At 40.4% G+C, this 26,462-nt stretch overlaps 1 pseudogene; it reads left to right on the forward strand.

Annotated features, from left to right (window-relative positions):
* On the forward strand, positions 1 to 24,940 carry LOC127527549 (uncharacterized; annotated as a pseudogene).
* The last annotated feature ends 1,522 nt before the right edge of the window (positions 24,941 to 26,462 follow it).

Raw genomic sequence — 26,462 nt, forward strand, 5'->3', positions numbered from 1 at the left:
ATGCATCAAGACATTTAGACTCACTTTGGCAAGAACTGCCTAAAGCTTGTACGTGAATATGAGCAAACAGCATGTAAAATGGCAGACTACAAGAACCATCTGAGATTCAGCCTCAGATGCAGACAGAGTGGAATTACACCTAAAAGTCTACAGATGAAATCGTCAGTGAAGGGTCTCCGAAATACAAAAATCCTACAGAAGGCACAGAGCCAGCTGCTAAATGAATGGGTGAGACAAACTAACTTTACTATTGATGTTTTGAAATCTAAAGAGGAGCAGATCTGACAAAGGCTTTCATCGCTTTTAGATGAGAAAACGCTTCAACAGGTGATTGAATTCATTGATAAGGCTTGTCTAGTACAGCACAAAAAGTCTAAGACCAGGCAGCAGAGGAAGTCTGATCTACTTGTAGTGTGCCAGAAACATCAGCATATGATAGGGAGTGTCCTATACAGCCAACAGAGAGAAGGATGCCAGACACAAACCGAGGATGTGGACAAGTGGGTGAAGAATCTATCTGACAGACAACTCACCCAAGCCGAGAAAAACGTCCTTGCTAAAGGGTTAAACATTGCTGTCACACCAAAACAAATCCCACTAGTGGAACTGATCACAGCCACAGAGTCAGCAATCAGAAACAACAACATTGCAGATGTGAAAGCAGAGCAACTGCGGAAAAAAGTTTCAGCACTTCTCAGAAATGCTAAACCCCCTGCACCCCATATCAGTATTGAGGAGAGGAAGGCTCCCATGGCACTCAGTAAGGACGACAACATCATCATCCTTAAGGCATACAAGGGGAGGTGCACAGTGTTGCTAAATCAAACGGATTATCATGAGAAAATTTTGTCTCTGCTTAGTGACACAAACACTTATGAACCCCTAAAACTAGATCCAGGTAGTGGTTACAGGAAAAAGGTGATAGATTGTCTCAAGCAGTTAGTGCATGACAACGCTATTGACCGGACCTCATACCACAGATTATACCCAGGGGAAGCTACACCAAGTCTGTATGGTTTACCAAAGATGCATAAACAGGATGCACCGTTAAGACCCATTGTCTGCATGATCAATTCAGTTACATATAACATCTCAAAGTTCCTGTCCTCAACCCATTGGTAGGCAGCTCAAAACACCATATTCAGAACACTTTGGATTTTGTGGTGAAGGTGAGAGATCAAATCTCAGGTGGTACCACAATTCACTGACCACATCAACTCAGTGGACAAACACATCCAGTTCACCAGGGAGGACATGAAATGTGACAGGCTAGTTTTCTTAGATTGTGAAATTTCCATCAGCAGTGGGGGACATTTGAAAGTTGATGTGTACCGTAAACCAACGCAAACAGATCAGTATTTAAGGTGTGATAAAAAGTCACAAAACAAATATAAAGAGTTGGGGATTGGCCCCGTATATTGCTGTGTTGGCTAGCAAATTGGTCAAAATGTAGAAAAAATTCAGACAGTTGACAAAATACAGAGGATTGAGGGTTGCTTTTATACAAGAACATGGCTGCTGTTAATGATCAAAAGGGAAGTGACGTCATCAATGGAGGACTGGAAGTGGCATCATCATCGGAAGCCGGAAGTGACGTCATCATCGGGAGCCAGAAGTGACATCATCAATGGGGAACTGGAAGTGATGCCATTAAGAAAAGCCAGAAGTGACGGGGAAGATGAAGTAGTGGATGGACAGCCATTTTCTGGAATGTGAACTGTTGTTGGTGAGTGTTTATTTGTCTTCTTTGGTTCTGGAAATTTAGAGAGAGAGGCATCAATATCATCAAACAACCCTTCATCTGTTATAACTTCACTCACCTCTGGGCTTGTTGACAGTCTCATAAGCACTCGTGTGTGACAAAGGATTGACTCTTACCATCCACTAGAGCACAAAATAGGTGTCATCAGGACTCTACAACACAGAGCAAACACCATACCCACAGACACAGTGGCCAGGGAAGCAGAAGAACCTCATATCAAAAAGGCCCTGAGTAAATGTGGTTATCCCAGCTGGACTTTTGCCAAAGCAGGGAAGACACCTAAAGAATGCTCTAAGTAATCCAGGAGAGAGGAAGGACAACCACTGCCTAAGCAAAAACCTTTGGTGATCCCTTATGTATCAGGAGTATCGGAACAGCTGAGACACATTTTTTTCAAAACACCAGGTCTCGGTGGCTTTCAAACCCCAAAACACGCTACAACAAAAATTGGTCCACCCCCAAGGATCAGGTGCCCTGGCACAGACAGAGTAATATAGTTTATGCAGTTAAGTGCCAAGAGGATTGCCATGAATTATACATCGGGGAAACCAAACAACCACTGGTGAAGCGGATGGCACAACACAGAAGATCTACCTCATCAGGCCAGGACTCCGCAGTCTATTTACATCTATAGGACAGTGGTCACTCTTTCAGTGATGAAGATGTGCACATCCTGGACAGGGAGGAACGCTGGTTTGAGCGAGGAGTCAAGGAGGCCATTTACGTGAAAAAGGAATGAACATCTCTGAACCAAGGAGGGGGCCTAAGGGTACATCTTTCACCATCTTACAATGCTGTGATTGCAGTCATTCCCCAACTCTCTGTGAATGGTACTCATGGCCATTGATCAACGGATAATTTGCATATCATTGATCACTATGGTGCTAGTTTCAGTCATTATGCAAAGGTACTGTTTATAAGGTTGGAGAAACCTGCAGTCAACTGAGACTGAGGAAGTCACTTGGATGAGTGATGAAACGAATCTCCCATGGAAAAAAACTATGTCCAGATGAACAGAATCAACTTTCTAGAATTTCCTTATCTGGATTATTGAGCATGCACCGAGACAGCCATGGAATTATTGTTAATGAGTTTGTACAATGGTGTTAATCACTCTAATTCACGACTTAATATTTCTAAGACGAAAGATATGGTTGTAGATTTTAGGTGCTCTCCACTATCCACTGTCTCAACTTTAATTAAAGGGGAGACAGTGGAGATGGTAGAGCATTTCAAATATCTGTGAAAAGTCATTCATAACAAATTAAACTTTGATCCTAACACAGTGCAAATCTGTGAAAAGGGTAGTAACAACTGCTTTAAAGTGGACAAAACCATAATGACACTTTTTTATGTGTCCTTAATTGAATCTGTAGCCACCGAAGCATAAGGCGAGATCAAGCATGGGTAAAACGTGTGTCGAAAGAAATCTCTCAGTCCAAAAGTTTGTTTTAAAATTATTTAGTGAAAGTTAAAAGCAAATAATCCACACAAGAATAAAAGAAAAAATAGTTACACACGTAGAATAAAAGGCAAAAAAAGGTAAAATGTATCTTCTCTAAACTTAGCTTTTCTTGAGAAACTTTAGTTATTTCTATTGTGGATGCTAGAGGCGCTGTTGCCCCATAAAACCCACCAGACAGACATCCAGGACACACATTTAAAAGCACCAAGAAGAATTCTTTAATAATTTCTTCAAATAAAGTGCACAAAGCACCGCACACTCCACAATTCTCCAATAACAATAATAATCAATAATACAATAAATCAATAATCCTCCACTCCTCCCAGCAGCTCCGTCACTCTACCACTTAACTCCGGTTCCCTTGCTGGGTTTCCCAAAGTCCTTTAAATAGTCCATGACCTGGTAGTGTTCCTTCTCCGGGTCAAATGCCACATCATCCATTCTCAAGTAGCCCGGAAATACTGCGGGCTTCCATCCTTGTGACTCCGAAGTACTTCCGGGTTGTCGTAACAATAGGAGTCCCCAGGTTCTTTGTGAGCTCCCCCTGGGGGCACCCATGGCACCCAACAGGGCTGAGGAAACGGACTTCATGTCCCAGGATGCCCTGAGTGAATCCGCGGAACTGTTGCTGTCCAGGGAAGCTGCCACCTAGCGTCCCGGGGGATGCAGTACCCTGAAAAGGCTGCCTTCCTTCATTCTTCTTTTATAGGGACGTTCCAGTTGGACTGAACCGCTGGCCGTCCCTCACACTGTACTTAAAAGTTCTTTACTTCTTCTTCTTTACTTAAAGATTCTTGGTTTCTTCTTCCGTATGCTTTAGACATACAACTTTGCGTTTAAATAAGTATGAGTTACTTTACACACTCAAACGGCCCATAGGGCCCAGGCACGGTTTAAAACCTTATGCCTTTACACCTTACACATGGCAAGGCTGGTCACTAACTAAAGAATAATGTTTACTCAAAGCTGTTAGAAATGGCAAGAATATACCAATTCAATTCTACTTATGGGGGTTATAGGAACCTCCCATAGATTATGCATTGTCATCTAGTAAAATATTTATGAATCTTATATAACTAGGAAAATGGCTCTTACAGAATCTATTAGTTATATTTGCTTTTATCTGTTGGTTTGGCAACCTCAGGAATAAGAACATTATAAAAGTCTGCCATAAAACTATTGGTTCACATCAGACCTCTATCACTGAAATGTATTGCAAACAGGTTAAAAAGAAAGCCAACTCAATTCTGTCAGACAGTAGCCATCCTCTTTGCTCTAAATTCTAGCTGTTGCCATCAGGATGAAGATTTAGGTTTCCAAAGGTAAACAGCAACAGATTTATGAACTCTTTTATTCCTAGAGCTATAAGCATTATAAATTTTGTTACTTGTATGGATGCTGCTAAATGTTAAATTCTGCATTATTATTTTGTGTTCTATTGAAAAGGATTATTCTTTGTATTGATCTTGAGTGTGTTTTTATGGAATAAAATTGGTTTTCAAATGTTGTGTCTTTGTTTATCTATTGTATCTCTGTAACAATGTCTTCTATTTTTGTACTTTACTGTACAACTGTACCTGTTGCAAACAAATTTTCCTCTGAGATAATAAAGTCTACCTAAACCTAATATATTGAGGGAATAATAAAAACCACTGCACAACTAATACCCTGGATAAATAAAGAATTTGAAAATTAGTTGATGACCAGGGATAAGAAATAAAGACCTATTACATAACTGTGGGAAACCCAAACTGTGAATGAACAGAATATAGTTTATAGTTGGTGTTGAAAGAAATTAAATAACTAATACATTTTTAACATAGTGTAGTATTTAATAAGACTTTACACTAGATGGAGTTTTTTTTAAATTGTTATTACTTACAGTTCTTCCCATACCTTGTGACTATGATAATCTGGAATTCACCTGTAATCCTCATAAACCTGGAAAGACAAAATAGAAAATTTAAACAGTTCGCTTTATGATCTTAAAATTTTTTAAATCTAGTGTATACATTGGAATGGGAAAAAAAGGATAATAAGACAAAATAAGTAAAAAATAGACATCAAAACATTTATCAATAAAGTTAATTTCACAAAAAAATTACCAAAGCCTAGAACAATAAATAGACAAGCAAAGAGATACTAGAAAGCAAGAAAGAAAAGGGCAATGAACTGTCATGAGTATCAGTGTTTTGACATAATTCATTTTTTTTCATTGTGCCTTGCTCCTTGTTATTTTTAATTGTTTTGTCAATAACATTACTATGTTCCCATTTTGAAAATTGTCAGGAATGAGTGTTTGGTGTCAGCTGCATCTGTCATCTCAGTATTTAACATAACAGCATGGTAAGCTTTGTACTTTTGACTGAAACATCTCAAAGAAAAGAAACAAAAAGCACAACAGTCTTAGCTATTAGTTATGCAAAATGATTTTGCTACTATGGTTTTTGACTTTGCTTCAAATTATTGTATATTAGTTTCTGAGTTCTGCCTGTCCTTGACAATACAATACAATACAATTTATTTTTGTATAGCCCAAAATCACACAATAAGTGCCACAATGGGCTTTAAACGGCCCTGACTCTTGACAGCCCCTCAGCCTTGATTCTCTAAGAAGACAAGGAAAAACTAACAAAAAAAACCCTTTTAGGGAAAAAATGGAAGAAACCTTGGGAAAGGCAGTTCAAAAAGAGACCCCATTCCAGGTAGGTTGGGAGTGCAGTGGGTGTTAAATAGAAGGGGGTCAATACAATACAATACACAGAACAGAACAAATCCTCAATACAGTATAAAAATAAAAATGTTACAAGTACGAACCAGAATTTAACAGTAGATGATATCACATAATATGATTTGGATTTGTATAGAGTCCTTGAGACCTCAGCCATCAAGCTGCCTCCCCCATTTGGCCATTCCACAGCTGAAACAGCGCTGGGCCAGTCAATCCGATGAAAGGATCCCTCTACCCCATGATTCCTGTCAGGGATGACTTTACCTTAGGCAGGCAAAACAACTTGGCAGGTGGGCCGTGGCACCAAGTGCCACATTTGAGTACCGAGAAGAGAAACAGAATAGGTGAGGGTTAGTATCAAATTATAACTATAATGTTACTTATATTTTAGTGCTAATGACTAACAACAGAGATGCAGTCTGTACAGTTAATCAGCAGCTCTAGTCAGGATATACTAAACTGAGGTAGTGAGTCTTCAGCTGGGATTTAAAAGCTGAGACCGAAGGGCATCTCTTATAGTAGCAGGCAGACCATTCCACAGTTTAGGGGCCCTGTAACTAAAAGCTTGACCTCCCACTGTTATTTTATTAATCCTTGGAATCATAAGACAGTGTTTGTTAGAAGTTTGTTAGAAAAGACCAAATGAATTTAATTTTCAAACAAAGCACAAAAGCCTAAGAACTCACAAAAAGACCCAGAAACCCTCTAAGCACAGCCCCTCTCCTGTGAAAGTATTCACAGCACATCACTTTTTCCACATTTTGTTATGTTGCAGCCTTATTCCAAAAAAGATTAAATTAATTTTTTTCCTCAGAATTCTACACACAACACCCCATAATGACAACTTGAAAAAAGTTTACTTGAGGTTTTTGCAAATTTATTAAAAATAAAAAAAATGAGAAATCACATGTACATAAGTATTCACAGCCTTTGCTCAATGTGTTGTTGATGCACCTTTGGCAGCAATTACAGCCTCAAGTCTTTTTGAATATGATGCCACAAGCTTGGCACACCTATCCTTGGCCAGTTTCGCCCATTCCTCTTTGCAGCACCTCTCAAGCTCCATCAGGTTGGATGGGAAGCGTCAGTGCACAGCCATTTTAAGATCTCTCCAGAGATGTTCAATCGGATTCAAGTCTGGACTCTGGCTGGGCCACTCAAGGACATTCACAGAGTTGTCCTGAAGCCACTCCTTTGATATCTTGGCTGTGTGCTTAGGGTCGTTGTCCTGCTGAAAGATGAAATGTCGCCCCAGTCTGAGGTCAAGAGCGCTCTGGAGCAGGTTTTCATCCAGGATGTCTCTATACATTGCTGCAGTCATCTTTCCCTTTATCCTGACTAGTCTCCCAGTCCCTGCCGCTTAAAAACATCCCCACAGCATGATGCTACCACCACCATGCTTCACTGTAGGGATGGTGCCAGGTTTCCTCCAAACGTGACGCCTGGCATTCACACCAAAGAGTTCAATCTTTGTCTCATCAGACCAGAGAATTTTCCTTCTCATGGTCTGAGAGTCCTTCAGGTGCCTTTTGGCAAACTCCAGGTGGGCTGCCATGTGCCTTTTATTAAGGAGTGGCTTCTGTCTGGCCACTCTAACATACAGGCCTGATTGGTGGATTGCTGCAGAGATGGTTGTCCTTCTGGAAGGTTCTCCTCTCTCCACAGAGGACCTCTGGAACTCTGACAGAGTGACCATCAGGTTCTTGGTCACCTCCCTGACTAAGGCCCTTCTCCCCCGATCACTCAGTTTAGATGGCCGGCCAGCTCTAGGAAGAGTCCTTGGGCCTCATGTATAAACGGTGCGTATGCACAGAAATGTTGCGTACGAATGTTTCCACGCTCAAATCGCGATGTATAAAAGCTAAACTTGGCGTAAAGCCATGCACATTTCCACGGTACCTCATACCCTGGCGTACGCAATTTCTCTGCTCAGTTTTGCAGACTGGCGGCACCCAGCGTCAAAGCAGTGCTACTGTTCCTGTGTGGTCACCCTTTCTTTCTTAGACCCACATTCCTGACGCGGCTTTATAAATACACTGAAATTAACTGCATATTGTTTATTAGTGTAATGCATCTGATTGTAATTAACCTGTAGCAATATAATGGTCCAGGGAATAGCCATAGTATTCCAAATACCATAACTGCTTTAGCATTGTTACACTCACTGCATCTTCTTCTTCTTTCAGCTGCTCCCGTTAAGGGTTGCCACTGCGGATCATCTTTTTCCATATTACTCTCACTACAACACTCGGAGTATTTATATCACTGTATCTGAGTGGGGAATCACAGCAGCAGCTGATCGGAAAGAGAATTATCGGTATACAGTTCCAAGCACACACTACCTCAGCCACAACGCGTCAAAGCCTTTCGGACCTCGCGTTTCATCCCAAGAGCTATAAATGCACTCAATCAGTCCATCAAGTGCTCCTTGTAGAACTGTTTGTACTTATAAGTACAATTACCCCACTGTAAACTTGCACTACAGTTATAATATTGCACAACCCGCGCCACTTTATATAGTGCCTATGATGACGATATCATTTTTAAGATGAAATGCAAAATATGTTGCATATAGTATACAGATAAAACTTTAACTTCATTTAAATAATCTGTATTGTTAATAATTAAACATGTGAGGACACGGTGCCGCAGTGCTAGCTAGTTCACGGATAGCTCCTGCCTTGCGCTGTATTATTGCTGGTGCTGACGCAACACTGGAAGGATAGACGGATAGAATAATTAAACATGTACTACGAAGATATTTCAATGTTCCTTAAAAGTTTTGAAAAATCGGCGTTCTAAGCTTACAGATGGCTTAACGTCTATTACAGAGCTGATTGTGTGGCGATTGGGTATTTGGAGAAAGAAAAGTAAGGACAGGAACTGGAGGTTAGTACGTTTGAAAGAGACAATACTTCTGTAATAAACTAGGGGGCTCCGCCCCCTGCTCGCTTCGCTTGCCAACCCCTGGTGTTGGGAATGACAAAGAGCGTGATGTATGAATGAGATATAGAATAGTGTGACGGTGTAGATGATGCGAATAGAAAGTAAACAATAAAGTGTGTGGCACAGTGTAAAGGTTTATTTGAAAATTTCTTTGTACACGCCGTTTAAGTGTAAAAGGTAATTCCAGCTCAGAACTTGTAAGGTCAATGAAGATGGTTATTGTTGTGATCAGAGTCAAGTTTGTCAGAGCTTAGAAAGAGTTGTGTCTCTCCAGGAAGTAATGGAATGACTTGGGTATTTATGTTTTCCACATTAATATTTTTTGGACATAATATAGTGCGTTGTGTTAAAAGGGGCATTTGGTCTAATGAGATTGCTGTTCCAAATCTCTCTGTAACTAAGTCGTCGCAGATAAAGGCTTGAGGAATTGTAATAATATGTGGCTGAAGTCCATCTGTATTGGTGAGTGTACCATCTCTCAGTTGTAATAATCAATTGTTATGATCTGGTTCTGGACATCGTATCTTTTTTACTAACTGTATCTTTTGAAAGCAATGCCAATTGTCTGCGTATTTTAAGGTGCACTGAACAATAGCTGAGTGCATGGCATCTGGAAGAATAGCTAATCACTGTCTAAAATCTCCTCCTCATAAAAGTACCTTTCCTCCAAATCGAATATTATTATTCATAAACGTTTGTAGAAGTTTATGAATGGTGTTGAGTAAGTGACTTCATGCCATTGAACATTCATCAATAAACAACATTTTTTCAAGACGGATGTCACGTGCAGTGCCACCGTTAATGTTCATAGTGGATACCGATTTGTAGGATCTAATGCAGTTGATAAAGATTTCACTTTCAGGTACATCGTCAGTTAGAAGCTTTTGTAGATATTCAGTATATGAATGTAAAGAAGGCAGTCTAATTTGACCCTTTTGACAACAACGTGTAAATGTATTACTTGTATTGCCAGTTGTTTTTTCAGGGAAGTGAACTGAATGACAATGATTGCAAATGACATTCATTAATCCGAATGAATTTTCCTGGTGTATGTTTTGCTTGTGCCGTTTGAGAGGCGCGTTGTTGCATGTGTAGTATTTGGGACGTGTTGTTTTGGAGCTGTAATCGATTTGCCTGTGCTGTGTGAGAAGCCCGTTGTAGCCTTCGCTGCCATTAACGTATGTCTGAGACGGGAGGTGTTTCGTTTTGAATCCGTGCCTGTTGCGATGCAGCACTTTGATTGATAGTTTGCGTCATCTGGATCTAGGATGTAGATTTGTGCATATTTGCGTTGTTGATTTGTTTCAGGGTGCACTGTTCCAATGCGATGCAGTATTTGTGCACATATGCGAAAGCAGTATGGGCCATTGCCTTTTGGTGGCCTGATATTTACTCCGTTAGATGCAAAAGCAAATGAACTATTGTAGGATCTAATGCAGTTCATAAAGTTTTTACTTTTAGGTACATCGTTAGTTAGAAGCTTTAGTTGAGCTTTGCGTTTTTGGAGTCGAGACATTTTTTCTTTTAGAAATATGGATAAGTAATAAGGAGTATTGCACTCACTGTTAATATGGAGCCTTTTCTGCGGTTGAACGGTTAATAGTGCCTTATTGTAATGAGATCCACCTATGCTGCATAGCCGTCTATTTTGTTGTTTCTTTCGTGTTCGTGTGTTTGTTCCTGTTATCCTTTCCTTTTCGTTTTGTACCCGTGACCGTGTATTCATGACTTGTTTCTTTCTCAGCATGCGAAATATGGATAAGTAATAAGGAGGATCGCAGTCACTGTTAATATGTTTCCTTTTCTGCAGTTGAACGGTTATTAGTGCTTTATTGTAAGGAGATCCACCTATGCTGACACCTATGCTGTCTAGTGTGAAGGTGTTGATGTTCACTTTAGAATATGTGGCTTTGGGTGTCACTTCTTATGGATGTGTGTGTGTGTGTGGGGGGGGGGGGGGGGGTTGAGGATTGTTGTCGCGCGAGCGTCTTCTTTCTTTTTGTGTTCCTGTGTCTTGTTGAATCCCCCTCTTTGTGTGTGTCCCGTCCCTTGCTTGTAGGGTCTGTGGGGTGGTTTTGTGTTCTTTTTTTTGTGTTCCATGGGCTTGTTGAATCCCCCTCTTGGTGTGTGTCCCGTCCGGTGCCTGTAGGGGGGGGGGGGGTGCCTTGCTGTTGTGCGCGAGCCTCTTTTTTTTTTTTTTTTTTTTTGGGTCTAGTTTCGTGTGCAATGTGTTTCGTGCTTTGCCTGCGTTTGACTACTTTTTTATGTGCCTTTCCCTTTTTTCGGTGCTCGTTGCGCCTCATTTCTCCATTTTTCCTGTGCTCACTCCTTTTTTCTGTGGTCTTGTCCGCCTCTCGCGGCCCCTCATCCGCCTCTCTCGCCCTCTTTTGTCCGCCTTTCTCGGCTCCTCAGCCGACTCTCGCGGACTCTTTTTGCGCCTGCGCAGTACGTCTTTTTGCAGCTACGGCCCATTGCCGGATGTGCCTGCGTCCATCATCCGGTTTAGCATTCTCGGTTAGTAATATGGATTATTTCATCGAAGGTCGCACATGGCTCAGCAAGCCTCTTGCTTGAGATATGAACAATCACTGCGCCACCGTGTTCCCATGTTTAATAACATGCTTTCATTCCTGTCATCATGAAAAAGATATCACGTATACATCTCAGTATTTTAATTATTCAGAGAGCTGTAATATCACGAATGTAATGGATTCTGTGTCCTGTCGGAGAAAGAGAAAGAACGGAAGCACGTAGTGATTCACAAACATAGAGCACATAGAAGATCAAACACAGAACAAAGCATTTAACGTGCTACTTGAGAAACTAGTAAAATAAATGATTTTAAGATGAAGTTTATGATGTTCTACTTTAATGACAAAATAAACTACGTGATTAAAGTGGAAATTTCGAGATTAAAGTTGACATTTCGTGCTTTTTTCCCACTGTGTGCCTATTTTTTTTCTCTGTACCCTAATAAGCTTTCATATGACACTCAGACGGTCCGCTGCGAGTCGCCTTTTCATGCCGACTTTGATATGTGATTTCTTTTTTATTTCAGGCACTGTGCGACTTTGTGAACTTGAGCTTTCGAGTTTCTCCGACACTATGTCACTCGATCAACTTTCTTTTGTTGATTATACCACTGTTTAAACCAACAAATAGTACGTTTTTCCTTTGCCTCCACTTGGTATTCGCTGAAATTCTTATATTTTCCCCCATGCTTTTCCCATTGTCTTTTCACAGAAGGCTATTTATATTGATTTGCGTATTCAAAGAGGCATAATTCTGGGAGGAGTTGGGGCGGGACAGAAGGCGCGTGCACATGCGTTGCTTTTCACACTGGTCGGGATTTATGTAGTTGAAGAACGTGAAAGTTTGCATACACAGATTCCTGCATCTGGATTTTTCTGTGTGTACGAACATTCCCGCTTTTGTGCTTATGCCATGTTATAGTGTGAGTTTCTACGTACGGCGTTATACATGAGGCCCCTGGTGGTTTCGAACTTCTTCCACTTATGGATGATGGAGGCCACTGTGCTCATTGGGACCTTCAAAGCAGCAGAAAATTTTCTGTAACCTTCCCCAGATTTGTGCCTCGAGACAATCCTGTCTCGGAGGTCTACAGACAATTCCATTGACTTAATGCTTGGTTTGTGCTCTGACATGAACTGTCAACTGTGGGACCTTATATAGACATGTGTGTGCCTTTCCAAATCATGTCCAATCAACTGAATTTACCACAGGTGGACTCCAATTAAGCTGCAGAAACATCTCAAGGATGATCAGGGGAAACAGGATGCACCTGACCTCAATTTTGAGCTTCATGGAAAGGCTGTGAATACTTATGTACATGTGCTTTCTCAATTTTTTTTATTTTTAATAAATTTGCAAAAATCTCAAGTAAACTTTTTTCACGTTGTCATTATGGGGTGTTGTGTGTAGAATTCTGAGGAAAAAAATGAATTTAATCCATTTTGGAATAAGGCTGTAACATAACAAAATGTGGAAAAAGTGATGCACTGTGAATACTTTCCGGATGCACTGTATATTTATCAGGCTCTTCCTCCAGCATAATTGCCCCGTAATCAGATATTACTTGGGTTTGATCCACTTGATAAAGACCCTGGGTTGAAATCCTTGGAAATGTAAAATGGGATTACCCTTTAGGTGTTAAACAGGTATTCTTCTAAAAATGTGCAAATCAGATTGATCAGTGACTCTAAATTAGTCCAATTTAAGGGAGTGTGAGTCCGTATGTGCATCATTGTGATGGATTCCATAACTACTTTAGAGTGGGATCTTCTGTAAAAAATAAATAAGTAAAATAAAGTAATTAATGAATAAATTAATGAATCTTCTAATAGGCTACATAATCTGAGACATTACATTAAATAAAATCCACAATTAAAGGAATGTGTTATCATTTCTTAAAATATATGTAACATACTACTGCTCATTCAGTTCTTCTTCTGTATCATCTAGTTAACTTTTTCTAGTCATTTTATTTATTTACCAATCAAACTGTTTTTTAAAAAGGTTTATCCTAGACCACCATGAACATGGAGCATAACTCTCAGAGGAAAGAAACAGCATCATAGAGAACAGTTACATCTATATATTATTCTTCATCTGTTAAATCTTTAGTTTTCATTGACCTCTGGATTGCTTTGGAACTTTAGAAGGTCATCCCAAATATAAAGATGCTATCCCACTGGGCTACCTACAGACAGCCTTTTTTGTTTACAATATAAAGATCTGCATGTCAAAACAAAGCTGATCAAATCCAATAATAATAATAATAATAAGCACATCAGGTTGGCTGAGACCTTTGCCTGATGTTAAACAATTGATAAAGGTTATGAAATTCTCTAACCAGCATAGCCCTGGTGAACAGGACAGACTGTTTTTTCTAATATATTTACAAAATAATACAGTATGTATGTTATATTCTACAAAAACCTTTCACTAAACACAATTATAATGGATATAGTCACAGGAGGATAGTGCTTCATTATACACAAGGCTTTTCCAGTATAGTAAATGTAAAGTCAAATTTGCTAATTGTGATCGAACTACCTATCCAAGAACTTGGCATGGTGAATAGGCTAGCATGCCACAGTGATCCTTAAAACTATGGAGTCTTATGAAAAAGGCTCCTGATGGTATTATCAATGGAAAATGTATCTAAGGGAAATGGCAACAGCAATCTGTTTAAAGACCATCTTCACTGGGTTCACAGACTCAGGGACAACTGAGTCTTTCTGTGGTTCATGGGACGAGTCTTACGAACATTTCTTTGCACCGCGGTGATCTAGGAACCAGGGATGGTCTGTCTTCTTGATTATAATGGATATACTTGATTGCTCTTGATTACTTCTCTATGTGCTTAATGATTGAGAAATAATATGGTTTTCACACACGGCTCTACGGTGACCACACCTCTAATACCCAGCGTTATATGGATGTGGTAGTATATTGGAACCCTCGAATTCTGGTATTTTCATGTGCATATTGTAATAAACATCAAAAGAATCCCAATTGACTGCCCATTGTCTTTCGAGTGTCTGGTTCTTAAGCTAATAATGAAATTAGGTCCTGTCTTACTCATGTTCACTATCGTCCCCAAAAATACAATGTGTCTTTTTTATCTGATCCGACTGAATTATTAACCCACCTAAGTTCCCTTTCGCAGAGAGTCATTCTTCTTGGTGATTTCAACATCCATATTGACATTACTACACGTAAGTTGAGAAATTAATTCCTATACTTACTGGACTGTTTTGACTTGGTGCAACATGTTGATTTTCCTACTCACTCTGGCGGTCATGTATTGCACCTGATCTGCACAACTGGCTTATCTGATGGCAACACTTATAGCAGGGATTTGGGACTCTCTGATCATAAAGCAGTACTTTTCACTATCTCATTACCTTTCCCTCCTCTTACCTGTAAGCACAAATTTCTTTCAGAAACCTTAAATATATCTGTCCTTCTATCGTTGCTAGTTCCATTTCTAATCTTTTTCTGTCTTCTGTCTTCACCTATTCCATCAACACTACATGATCTCTGTTCACCACTATAACCTAGCCCTTCTTTCAGCACTCAATAAAACAGCTCCTTTAATGCATAAGAAGGTTTTCTTTAAGTACTCAGCTCCATGGTACAATTCAGAGCTATGTTCTATGAAAGCAGCTGGCTGATACTTTGAGAACATGTCACATAAGACTGTCCTCACCATGCATATCCAGGCTTTCTCTGACCATCAAAGGGCTTACAGGGATTCACTAATTGCAGGCAAGAACACACATTATGGCAGAAATTAGAAAGTGGCCACGATAACTCAGGGTTTTGTTCTCTGTAGTTAATAAACTACTTCAACCTGCATCTGGCCCAATTACCTCCTCTACTGAAGTCTGTGAAAAATTCCTCCAGTTTTTCTGCAATAAAACTAAAGATCTACTGTAAATAACTCAACTAACATAAACCCATTATCCATTTATATCTTTCCCTGTCTTACCACTACATCCAGCTTTTTTCCTAAAGTTTTATTAGTCACATCTGCATTTGTTAATGACCTGCTTTGTCACCAGTGTACTGGACCCCATCCCCACCACACTTCTTAAATCCTGACTGTTACAACAATAGTAAATACATCCCTTGACACTGGCTTTATGCCAGCCACTTTTAAAATCGCTTCTGTAACCTCAGTGTTAAAAAGTCTGGTCTTGATGCTGACAACCTTAACAATATTTGGCCTATTTCTAACATACCTTTTCTGTCAAGAGTTCTTGAGTGTGGTGTAGCCTCCCAATTCACCAATTACTTCTTCTAATAATTTGATGGAACCCTTTTAGTCTGGTTTCAGGGCACAGCACAGCTGTGAAACTACTCCACTTTGGGTAACCAATGATTTGCTTTTGGCAGCAAACTTTGGACAAACCAATATATTAATTCTGTTAGATCTTAGTGCAACATTTGACAATGTCAGACATGACATTCTACTGTCCAGAATAGAGAACATGCTGGGTATCTCTGGCACTGCCCTGCAGTAGTTTCGGTCCTATCTGACTGATAGGCAAGAGTTTGTTAGTCTTGGCAACAGTAGGTCCAGCTTAATGCAAATCACACAAGGAGTTCCTCAGGGCTCTGTCCTTGGCCCTCTGCTCTTCTGTGTCAATATGCTTCCCCTTGGCCATATCATTCATAATTATGGACTAGGTTATCATTTTTATGCAAATGATACTCAACTCTATTTTAATGTTAAAAGTGAAACTTCATCAGGGCTTAATCAGCTCACAACTTGGGTGGAGCAGAACCCTTTAAAATTAAATTGTAACAAACCTGAACTCCTGCAAATTGGCACTAAAGCACAACTTAAGAAAACAAGCTCCTTTTTGGTCACTCTTGAAGGTGATCTCATCAAACCTTCTTCTGATGCAACGATGTTTGATTCCTCCCTTTCTATTCCACCCACATAAATCACATTAAGAAACTTCCCTACTTTCACCTCCATAACATATCCCATGTTTGCTCATTCCTCTCCTTTTCTAATGCTGATAAACTTGTCCATGCTTTTATCACATCCCATATTGATTATTGTAACTCCCTACTGGTAGGTGCTACTTCTAATCTTACAGTATATCACATCTCCAGTTGATTCAAAACTCTGCTGCAAGATTCCTAACACGAACCAGCAACAGCAAGCACATAACACCCATCCAGCTTCACCTCCACTGGCTCCCTTCGTCTTACAGGTTTGAACATAAAATTCTATTATTAACCTACAAAGCTTTAAATGACCTTGCACTGGACTAGATCAGTAACCTTCTCCATCATTATACTTCTGTTTGACCCAATAAGGTCCTCTGATTCTGACAGTCTTGTTATACCCCGCACTGACCTGCACTCTATTGGTGACATGGCCTTTAGCTGTATAGTGCCCAGTCTTTGGAAGGCCCTCCCTAAATTAATAAGATCAGCTGACTCCATTCATTCTTTTAATGAACAACTTAAACGTCATCTGTTCAGGAAGGCTTTTAACTTAACCTGACATTCTGCCTCCTCTTTCAGTCTTCCTCTCTGTCCAGCTGCTCAGTATAATTTTTGTGTGTGTTATATCACCAATTGATATTATTTGCTAGGCTTTTCTTTTAGTATTGAATTTAGTATTTTAATCCGGTTTATTGTGTTTTATTATATTTAATGCTTGAAGGACTGAGAAAGTGCTTCCTTCTATAATATTACAAGAGCAAACAGGATTTATTAAAGGCAGACACTTAACCTCTGACTTTCAACATTTGTTTAACATAATATATTTACCCATTATATCTAACACCCCAGAGATCCTATTATATTTAGATGCAAAAGAAGCATTTGATATGGTTGAATGGGACTACTGTGAGATATGGCCGGCAGTTTGTCCTGGCCAATATCCTCAGGCTGCCAGAAAGAGCCCTCCCTCCAACATGGAGGTGCCCCGAATTCCAGCAGGGCCTCATGGACATTGGAGTTTTGATGCACAGCCCTGCTGGATATCATGGGGGCCACCAGGGGTCGCTGCAGGGAGGCCCAGGGACTTCTATTTGCCTTATAACCTGGAAGTACTTCCCACTCGAGGGGACAGAGGCAATGACGTACTTCCGGGTTGAAGAAAAGGAGTTTTCATCTGACCCGGAAGTGTTACAAAGTCACATGGACAGAGAGAGAGAAAACACTTCCGGGTCAAGGACTATAAAGGACTATGGGAAACTCCAACAGATCGAGCCGAGTTGGGAGGAAGAGTGACTGAGCTGCTGGGAGTGGAGGATTGTTGTTGAATATTGATTATTGTGATTATTGATTATTTATTGAGTATTGTGGAGTGAAGGGTGCTTTGTGCACTTTATTATTATAATAAATCCATTATTTGGACTTTTATCTGGTGTCTGGCATCTGATCTGAGGGTTCAAGGGGACAACAGTACCCCCTATTTGTCACACTACCTATTCACCACACTACAGAAATTTGGGTTCAGCCCAAACATATGTGCATGGATCAAACTATTTTATACTAATCCAGAGGCTTCAGCTCATATTAACAACATTATTTCAGATAACTTCTACTAGAATGTGGTACTTGACAAGGATGCCCTTATCACCTTTGCTCTTTGCAATTGCCATTGAACCATTGGCTGTATACTTTTGAAAGGCATCAGATATAAAGGGGATTTTCAGAGAAGGACTTGAACAAAAAATATCACTATATACAGATGATATGGTACTGTATGTATTAGACCCACACAATTTTGTGCCAGCAGTCCTAAAAGCATTAGCAGATTTTCAAAAGATAACTGGACTTAAAATCAATTTGAATAAAAGTGTGCTTTTTCCAGGAAATTCTCTAGCACCTAATATAGCACTGGACACCTTCCCATTTATCTTAGCTGATCAGTTTAAATATCTAGGGGTAAATATTACAAGTAAATATAAAACTCTTTTTCAACAAAATTTTGCTATCTACATGTAAAAATTTAAACAAGATGTGACTTGATGGTCTACCCTCCACCTTACGTTAGCAGGAAGAATCAACATTTTTAAGATGACCATCCTTCCCAAGCTGCTCTTCCTGATTCAAAACATCCCCATATACATTATCAAATCACTTTTTAAGAAATTAGACTCAATCAAACTTCATTTATTTGGATTTCGAAACATCCACGCAACCAAAGGGAGACTCTACAACAACCTAAAGCAGAAGTAGGCATGGCACTACCCAACCTTCAATTCAATTACTGGGCGGCAAATATGCAAGCTATAAAGAACCTTGGGCCTCATGTATAAATGGTGTGTATGTACAAAAATGTATGATGTATAAAAACTAAACTTGCTGTAAAACCACTCACATTTCCATGATAGCCTCACACTATGTGTTTGCAAGTTTCTGTTTGGTTTTGCAAACTGGTGGCACTCAGCATCAAAACAGTGCTGTTTCTGTGGTCTGCTTTTCTTTTTTTAAAACCATATCTATGATTTTATCAAATACACCAAAATAATTTGAATATTATTTACAAATTTAATTCATTTGATTGTGATCATTCTGTAACAGTGTAATGGTGCACGGAATGGCCAAACTATTCCAACTACATGGCTGCTTTAGCATTGTTAGAAGACATTGAAAATGGAAGAATTAGAAGAGAGCACATATTTATAGATGATGATGACTGGCTTCTAAGTCAATTTTGATTTCCAAGAACTACCCTCTTGGAACTGTGTGCTGAACTGGCACCCGCTTTACAAAGGCATACTTTAAGGAATTGTGATGTACCTGCTCCTTTGCAGGTTCTGCCCACTCTCAGGTTTTTAGCCACAGGAGCTTTTCAATGTGAATTTGCTGACTGATGGGGTATTTCTCAGTCATTACTAAGTCGCACCATACCAGCTGTATATCATGGTATTATAGATAGATAGATAGCTAGATAGATAGATAGATAGATAGATAGATAGATAGATAGATAGATAGATAGATAGATAGATAGATAGATAGATAGATAGATAGATAGATAGATAGATAGATAGATAGATAGATAGATAGATAGATAGATAGATAGATAGATAGATAGATAGATAGATAGATAGATAGATAGATAGATAGATACTTTATTAATCCCAGGGGGAAATTCACAATATTATGTGCTTGTCATTCAGATATTTATTTCCTTACATTGTTGTTGAACTGTGAAACATCAAAGAGTAATTCACAGCAATGTCCAGTTTTCCAAATGTAATCGGAGTGGTCAACTGCACACGCATTGCAATTGCAACAGTGTAGGACAAGTTACATCAGTCAGGGATGAATCACAAAAAGAATGAGCTGGCATTACATCACATATAGCAATAGTGCCTATAAAAATGGCAGCTCTGCATAGTCGCAGGTGCTTTTTCCAACTAGTGTGGCAAAAGGCAAGCAGTCCTTTTAAGGATAAAGAGCAGAGGCACTTTATGCACTGTTGTGGCACTTGGCACAGATGCTACACTATAAAGGCGCCTTCAGAGAATGAATTTGCTTATGTAAACAGAAAGCATTTCCACTCTGTTAATGTGCTGCTCTATAGTGCTCAGAATATATGTCGCATTGTGCAAGCATGTAACGTGCTGCATATATAATGTGGCACACAATCGTGGCTTGCCCATACTTAAAGGATGCTGTATAATGAACTTGACCCTGGCCCACCAAATGATCAGTCAAATTGGACAGTGTTACAACTTTGTTTGAATGTAATTAGCAGAATGTTAAAACAGGTAATCATTTATTTCTTAACCAATTCATTTAATTTGTGGTCAATATCACATAGTACAGCCCTTTTATTCCTTAGTTAATTGGACACATCTTTTACAGCATCCACTATTGCATTTTATGACTCAGAACAGCATCCGTCAGCACACAGCCAGTTGGTTACCCAGCGGATTACGAGGCAGAGGTGTGTGTGCAGCCATCATCTGAAGATATACTCGGCACAGCAGCACAATCACCACCTGACCTTCGCACGGGGTTCAGCTTTTGTAATACTGTCTGAACCAGAATAAACAAACTGTGGGCTGCAACTCGCATTTACACGTCAACTGTGATATTTAACCACTTCTTTTTCATTTCAGGCACTGTATGACTTTCCAAACTTGAACTTTCGATTGTCTTCCCCAATGCTTCTGTTGCTAATATCACTGCTTAAGCCAACAAATAGAATGTTTTTCCTTGCCTCCACTTCACATTCATGAAATCCTTCTTTTTTCCATGTGAGTTTGCCGTTGTCTTTTAATCAAACACTGAACGGAAAATGATATTTACATTGATTTACATATTAAAATATGTAAAATTATGGGAGGAGTTGGAGTGGGGCGGCAAGCAAGTTCTTGTGCGTTACATTTCACGCTGACTGGGATTTATGGAGTGGAAGTGTGTGGAAGCTGACTTACGCACAGTTTTGTGCACCTGAATTTTTTGTGTGAGCACACATTTCCAGTTTTGCTTGTACACCGTGTTTTATTGTGAATTCTACACACAGCATTATACATGAAGCCCTGGACATTGACACAAACTGATAAATATCTACAGGCCTGGTCTGCAATAGAAATAAAATCTCGCAATACTTCTTTAAATTCCTTGCTGTGTGCCCCAGTTAATATAAACTACCATAATTACATAAAAAATCCAATTACCTTTCATTCTCTCAGTATATGGAACCAGGGTAGGAAGCTTTATTTGTTGTACCTCTTCATAACAACCACCTTTTTCCACCCTCTCAAACATTTATTTTCAATGTCTGGAAAATTTTCAGGCTTAAAACATTTACAGACTTATACGTAGATAATGTCTTTGTATCCTACAAACAATTACATTTCAAATACAACTTCTCTTCAACACAATTCCTCACCAAAATGGCAGCAGCTGCAGCAGTGGTTGATGCAAATTTCTGCATTAATGTGAAGTTTGCTGATGCTATGGACAATGGCTTTCACAAGGTCATGAAGAGGATTTTGTCAAGAATGACTCAGGAACACTAGGTAGGATGTTGCACAAGCTATTCTTGGAAAAGGTTGACTTTCACTGGGGATGTTGTGGACAAGTGAAATGAGTGCTATGTGCACCTACAAAACAAGTGAGTACCCTTTGCTCAGAGATGCAGTGCCAAAAATAATATTTGGGGGTGGGTCTATCTCACTGCCTAAGAACAAAGTGGTGATTAAAAAGTTTCATAGTGAAAAGGTCACAATTCACAAATACTTAAATCAGTGGATATTGTTGATTTAGTTAACATGGTTGTTTAACATTGCATAGAATTTGGGGACAGCACATCAGGATTGACAGACTGGAGTGATCCCCATTTTTACAAAGAGTGCCAAAAGTACAGTATGTATGCCTATTACTGAGACGTCCCACTCCCAAGCCCCCATGATGAAAGCTTACGCTGGGATGCTTGAATGGAAACTATATTCCTGAGCAAGTGTGCATTGTGAATTTAGAAAATGCTTATACTTGTGTTCCGTGTAGTATCTTGGAGAAGGTGCTTCCAGAATATGGGTCTCCTGGGCAGTTACTTTTTGTCATTCACTCCCTATATTTGAAAAGCAAGTCTTGCTCACATAATTAGAACTGTTTCTATCCACTCCATGTGGATATTTGATTCTGCTACTGATACATCTTATCTACTGTCCTTTTCATACTGCAATTTGCATAGTGCTGCCAAGGAAAGGAGAGTACCCACATTGGGAAACTAAGGAATGTATTTCAGTTTGGAGCTGAATATGAGGCTGCTGCAGAATCCTCCAAATCGCAGGTTGTGATCTTATCCTAGAAAAGACTCATAACACTTTAGTTGTGTTTAGTAATTGATTTGTTATTTTTGCCATTAAAAACATCAGGCATCCATTTAGAAGGTTATTTTTCTATAGTTAATGTAATTTTGAGTGTCTAGTTGCTATTATGTTACGTGGTTGCTAGCTACAATGTTTGCTTGTCATGTGATCCATGACCTCATGGTGGACATGTTATAAAAGATGACAGTAGTTATATGACTGCGGCTTCTGTCAAAATGTCAAAAAATGATTGATGAGTGAAGCCCCGCCCCTTTTGGATTGACGTCATAAACTTCCGCCCCCTTCCGGTTTTCCCGGCCGGAAGTCCGTCACTTCCGTGACCTTCGCCCTTCCTGTTTTTACCCCAGGAAACGGCCAAGATCCGTTTAGCGGATGTCCGGTCCTTCCTTGAACCCTCCCATCCTGTTTTTACCCCAGGAAACATCTGTCCCTTCCTTGAACCCTCCCATCATGTTTTTGCCCCGGGAAATGGCCAAGACTTTATTTGATGGATGGGTGCCCCCTCCTTGAACCCGCCCCCACCTCTCCCGAGGACAAGTTCAGGCAAGTCTGTAGCAGACCCTGCCGTCCGCACCTCTTGGTGGTCGCAGGTCTTCTGACTTAGAGTTTCCTGCCCACAGTCGGTTAACCCTGAGGACGCCCCCTTCCACTTCCCCGCCCCTAGAGGAAGAGACCGCCCACACACACACACACACACACGCACACACACACCGGATGGCCATCATAGTCATTTTGACTCTGAGTCCAGCCCCAGGCCAGTCCTTGATCATTTCACCCCGAGGAGAGACAACCACACACATGTTTCAGCTTGTCCATTCTGCCTTATAGCCATTCCTGACTCTAGTGCTTTGGGTAAGAAAATCTCTGTATCTATTATTTAAAATATCTAACCTTTTATTTAAGTGAAAATGATTTTCTTCAACTCACAGACGCTCTCTAAGCTGAAAAAGCCATTACTTCACCCCACCCGGGTGCTGTCCGGCTCTCTGTCTCGGAGCAGGAGGCCTCTGCCTGTAGCCCAAGGAGAGATCGCCTCCACACAAACACACGCACATGCACACGCACACACACACACACGCACACGCACCCCAACATGTTAAGGAAGGGCCCCTACCATCCAAGCCTCTTGGTCCATTCCTGTCTCTAGTGCTTTGGGCAAGAAACTCTATGATTTAAAATATCTATTCCTTTATCTAAGTAAATGATTTCTTCACCTCACAGACCGTCTCTAAGCTGAAAAAGCCTTTACTTCACCCCACCGGGTGCTGTCCGGCTCTCTGTCTCGGAGCAGGCTGCCTGTAGTTTCCAAATACAAGCTGCCCAGTTCTCTTTGTCTACACACAGAGCCTCTTGGAGCAGACCGCTGCGCGTGCACGCAGAGAGCAGGCCCTGGAAACTGACAGAACACACGGCTGTGAGGCATTGGGACATCGCCCCAGCGCACAAGCGTATCAGGAGCTATACCCCCACGAGATGAAAAAAAATTTTTAATGATAAAGCTCACGTTGGATAGCCTCGTATCAGATCGTTCGGGGCAGTGTGAAAAAAGGTCTCACCTTGTGATATTAAAAGATTTCGAATGCGTACAAAAAAGCTGACTTTTAATTGCTAACAAAAAAGCTGACTTTAAAATATTGGAATTTTTCGTTCAAAGGTACGGATACGCCCCACAGATGTTTCCGTAGAGCGGATAAGGTCTTCGGACAGATAGACAATAGTTGATTGTCACGACGAGTCTAAAAAAATCATTTCAGCCCCAGGAAACTGACAGAACACACGGCTGTGAGGCCCCGGGACACCATGCTGCGCACAAGCGTATCAGGAGCTAAACCCCCACGAGATGAAAAAGTTTTTAATGATATAAGATCTGTAAAATCACGCACACCGTTAAATAATAGGTAACAGGATCCTTTTAAAGAACGTTTGAGACGTATAAATTCAAACCCGGAGTTATATATTTAAAAAAAAAAAATTAAAAAAATAAAAATAAATCCCAGCCAAGTGAAAGAGTCTTAAGCCTTTGGGAGCTCACAAGCTCCTTTTGGGTACCCTGATCTTTAAGCCTCGTATCAGATCGTTCGGGGCAGTGTGAAAATGGTCTCACTTTGTGATATTAAAAGATTTCGAATGCGTACAAAAAAAAAAAAAAAAAAAAAGCTGACTTTTAAATGCTAACAAAAAAGCTGACTTTAAAATATTGGAATTTTTCGTTCAAAGGTACGGATACGCCCCACAGATGTTTCCGTAGAGCGGATAAGGTCTTCGGACAAATAGACAATAGTTGATTGTCACGATGAGTCTAAAAAATCATTTCTAATAATTGAACATCCTGTTAAATTGATTGTCTAGCACAAATCATTTCTAAGTTGCCGCGCTTTACATCTATAAATTGAGACGAGTACATAATCGAAACTTTATCCTTCATCAAACTGAGAGAGAGACGAGAAGATGTCTGCTAATTTCATCCGTGACGGTGCGTTTTCACGACCCTCCTTATTGATTTCTACTCTTTGTGTTTAGGCCTCATGCCGACTCTTTCTCAAATACTTGAAAAGTTGTCCGTCTTTATCTTTTCACGACGTACACAGCAGGCCAATCGGGAGGAAACAAACCGGTACATAATCGAAATTCGTCAGGCGTATGGGCTTTCAGGTCCACCAGAAGATAACCGTAAGGTTGCCTTGTAGCATCCTCAAAGGCCTCCAAGAAAAATTTTACCCTCCCAGGATACATTTGACACGCTAAACTGGTAATTTGCAGTTTATCTCAGGGGTTTTTAAAGAGGGTAATGTAATTGGCATTCAGATTTATAGTTCTACTTTTCTTGCCTTGAAAAAATAAATTTTGGACCAAGTAAATGATGGACAAATTCCTGTGGTGAGTATATTTTGTGAAGGCCCGCTCTATCTCTTCGCTATGACTCGCCTGTTCCATCAAATCGTCGACGATCACCAGGTTGACACGATCAGGGGGCAGTAGTTCATCGTCGCTTAAGGAGACGGGTAATCCCTCCAAAAATTTGATTTTGGGAAATCGAGCTAGTAGCTCGTCGTACAGAGGCTGCCAGCAGCTGTAAAACCAGACTATATTGTCGGGGCGACGAGAAAGCACATGGTCCGCGTGCTCCAAGAGTTTTTTCACATAATGCGATTTGCCCGAACAAGAGGGTCCCGAGACTATTTTCGAGAACGGATGCTGAAGTCTAACGTCAAAACCCTCTTTAGTATCCATAAGGGAGAGTGGTGAAATCGGGCAATAGAACCCTTTTGTTGTACACCACTCTGAATCTTTTTCTGAGTGGCTGAGTTTGTAACGTCAGGTTCTTTTTGTTCCTATGAATATGGGTACCCTGAACCGTTATTTCTTTCGCGAGATCGTGTTCCACAAAACTATGCACTAGATCCATTAAAGAGTATAAGTTTACCGCTTGAGCTGTTTCGTGATTGAGAGTAATGCCCTTTACCTTCATGCAGACCTTGCCTTTGAATGTTTTGTACGCGTACGTTTTCGGACCCCCAGAAACAAACTCTTCTATGAAATCGCCAGGATCTAATTCGCTGGTGAGTTCCCCTAAATAGTCCCCGAGCGGCGGAGTGTACTGCCCGGGGGAGGCTGTGAATATAACGGAATCTGTATCATGATACAGAATCCTCGGGCCTAAAAGTTCCAGCAATTCGTACAATTCTAGGCGAGCATACGCCGTTGTAAAAGCGGCAATCACCACGTTGACTGGCCCGGGTACAACGTATCTGTCATCAGCATACCTCCACTGCACTTGAGCGATTTGGTCGCTGACAAAACCAAAATAGGATACCCTATACACGTCTGAGAACAGGTAATCAAAGAATTCTTGGATGTGTTTAACAAACGTTGTAGTCGATTGGTTAGGCTTCTGACTGAATTTTCCCCAAAGAGAATTCAGAAATAACTTGGAAATTTGTCTCCTAGCGGGGTTGGAGGCGATGTTTTCACTCTCCAATAAGACTCCTTCTTTTACGAAATAGTCTTCAACATACCGCCGGCGGGAGGCCTCGTCCTGGGCACACGAGGGCCACCCAGAGGCTTCCTGTTTGCCTTTCAAATGAATTTTGATATAATCGGAAAATAAATCGGATGTGCTCTGTTCATAGTGCCATATCTCGTGTATTTTTAAAATTGTATACCCTTTATCCAAGGCTTTTAGGATTTCAACGCTGCACCAGGTTCCTG

The sequence above is a fragment of the Erpetoichthys calabaricus genome, chromosome 4 (genome assembly GCF_900747795.2).
Source record: "Erpetoichthys calabaricus chromosome 4, fErpCal1.3, whole genome shotgun sequence".
Taxonomy (NCBI): domain Eukaryota; kingdom Metazoa; phylum Chordata; class Cladistia; order Polypteriformes; family Polypteridae; genus Erpetoichthys; species Erpetoichthys calabaricus.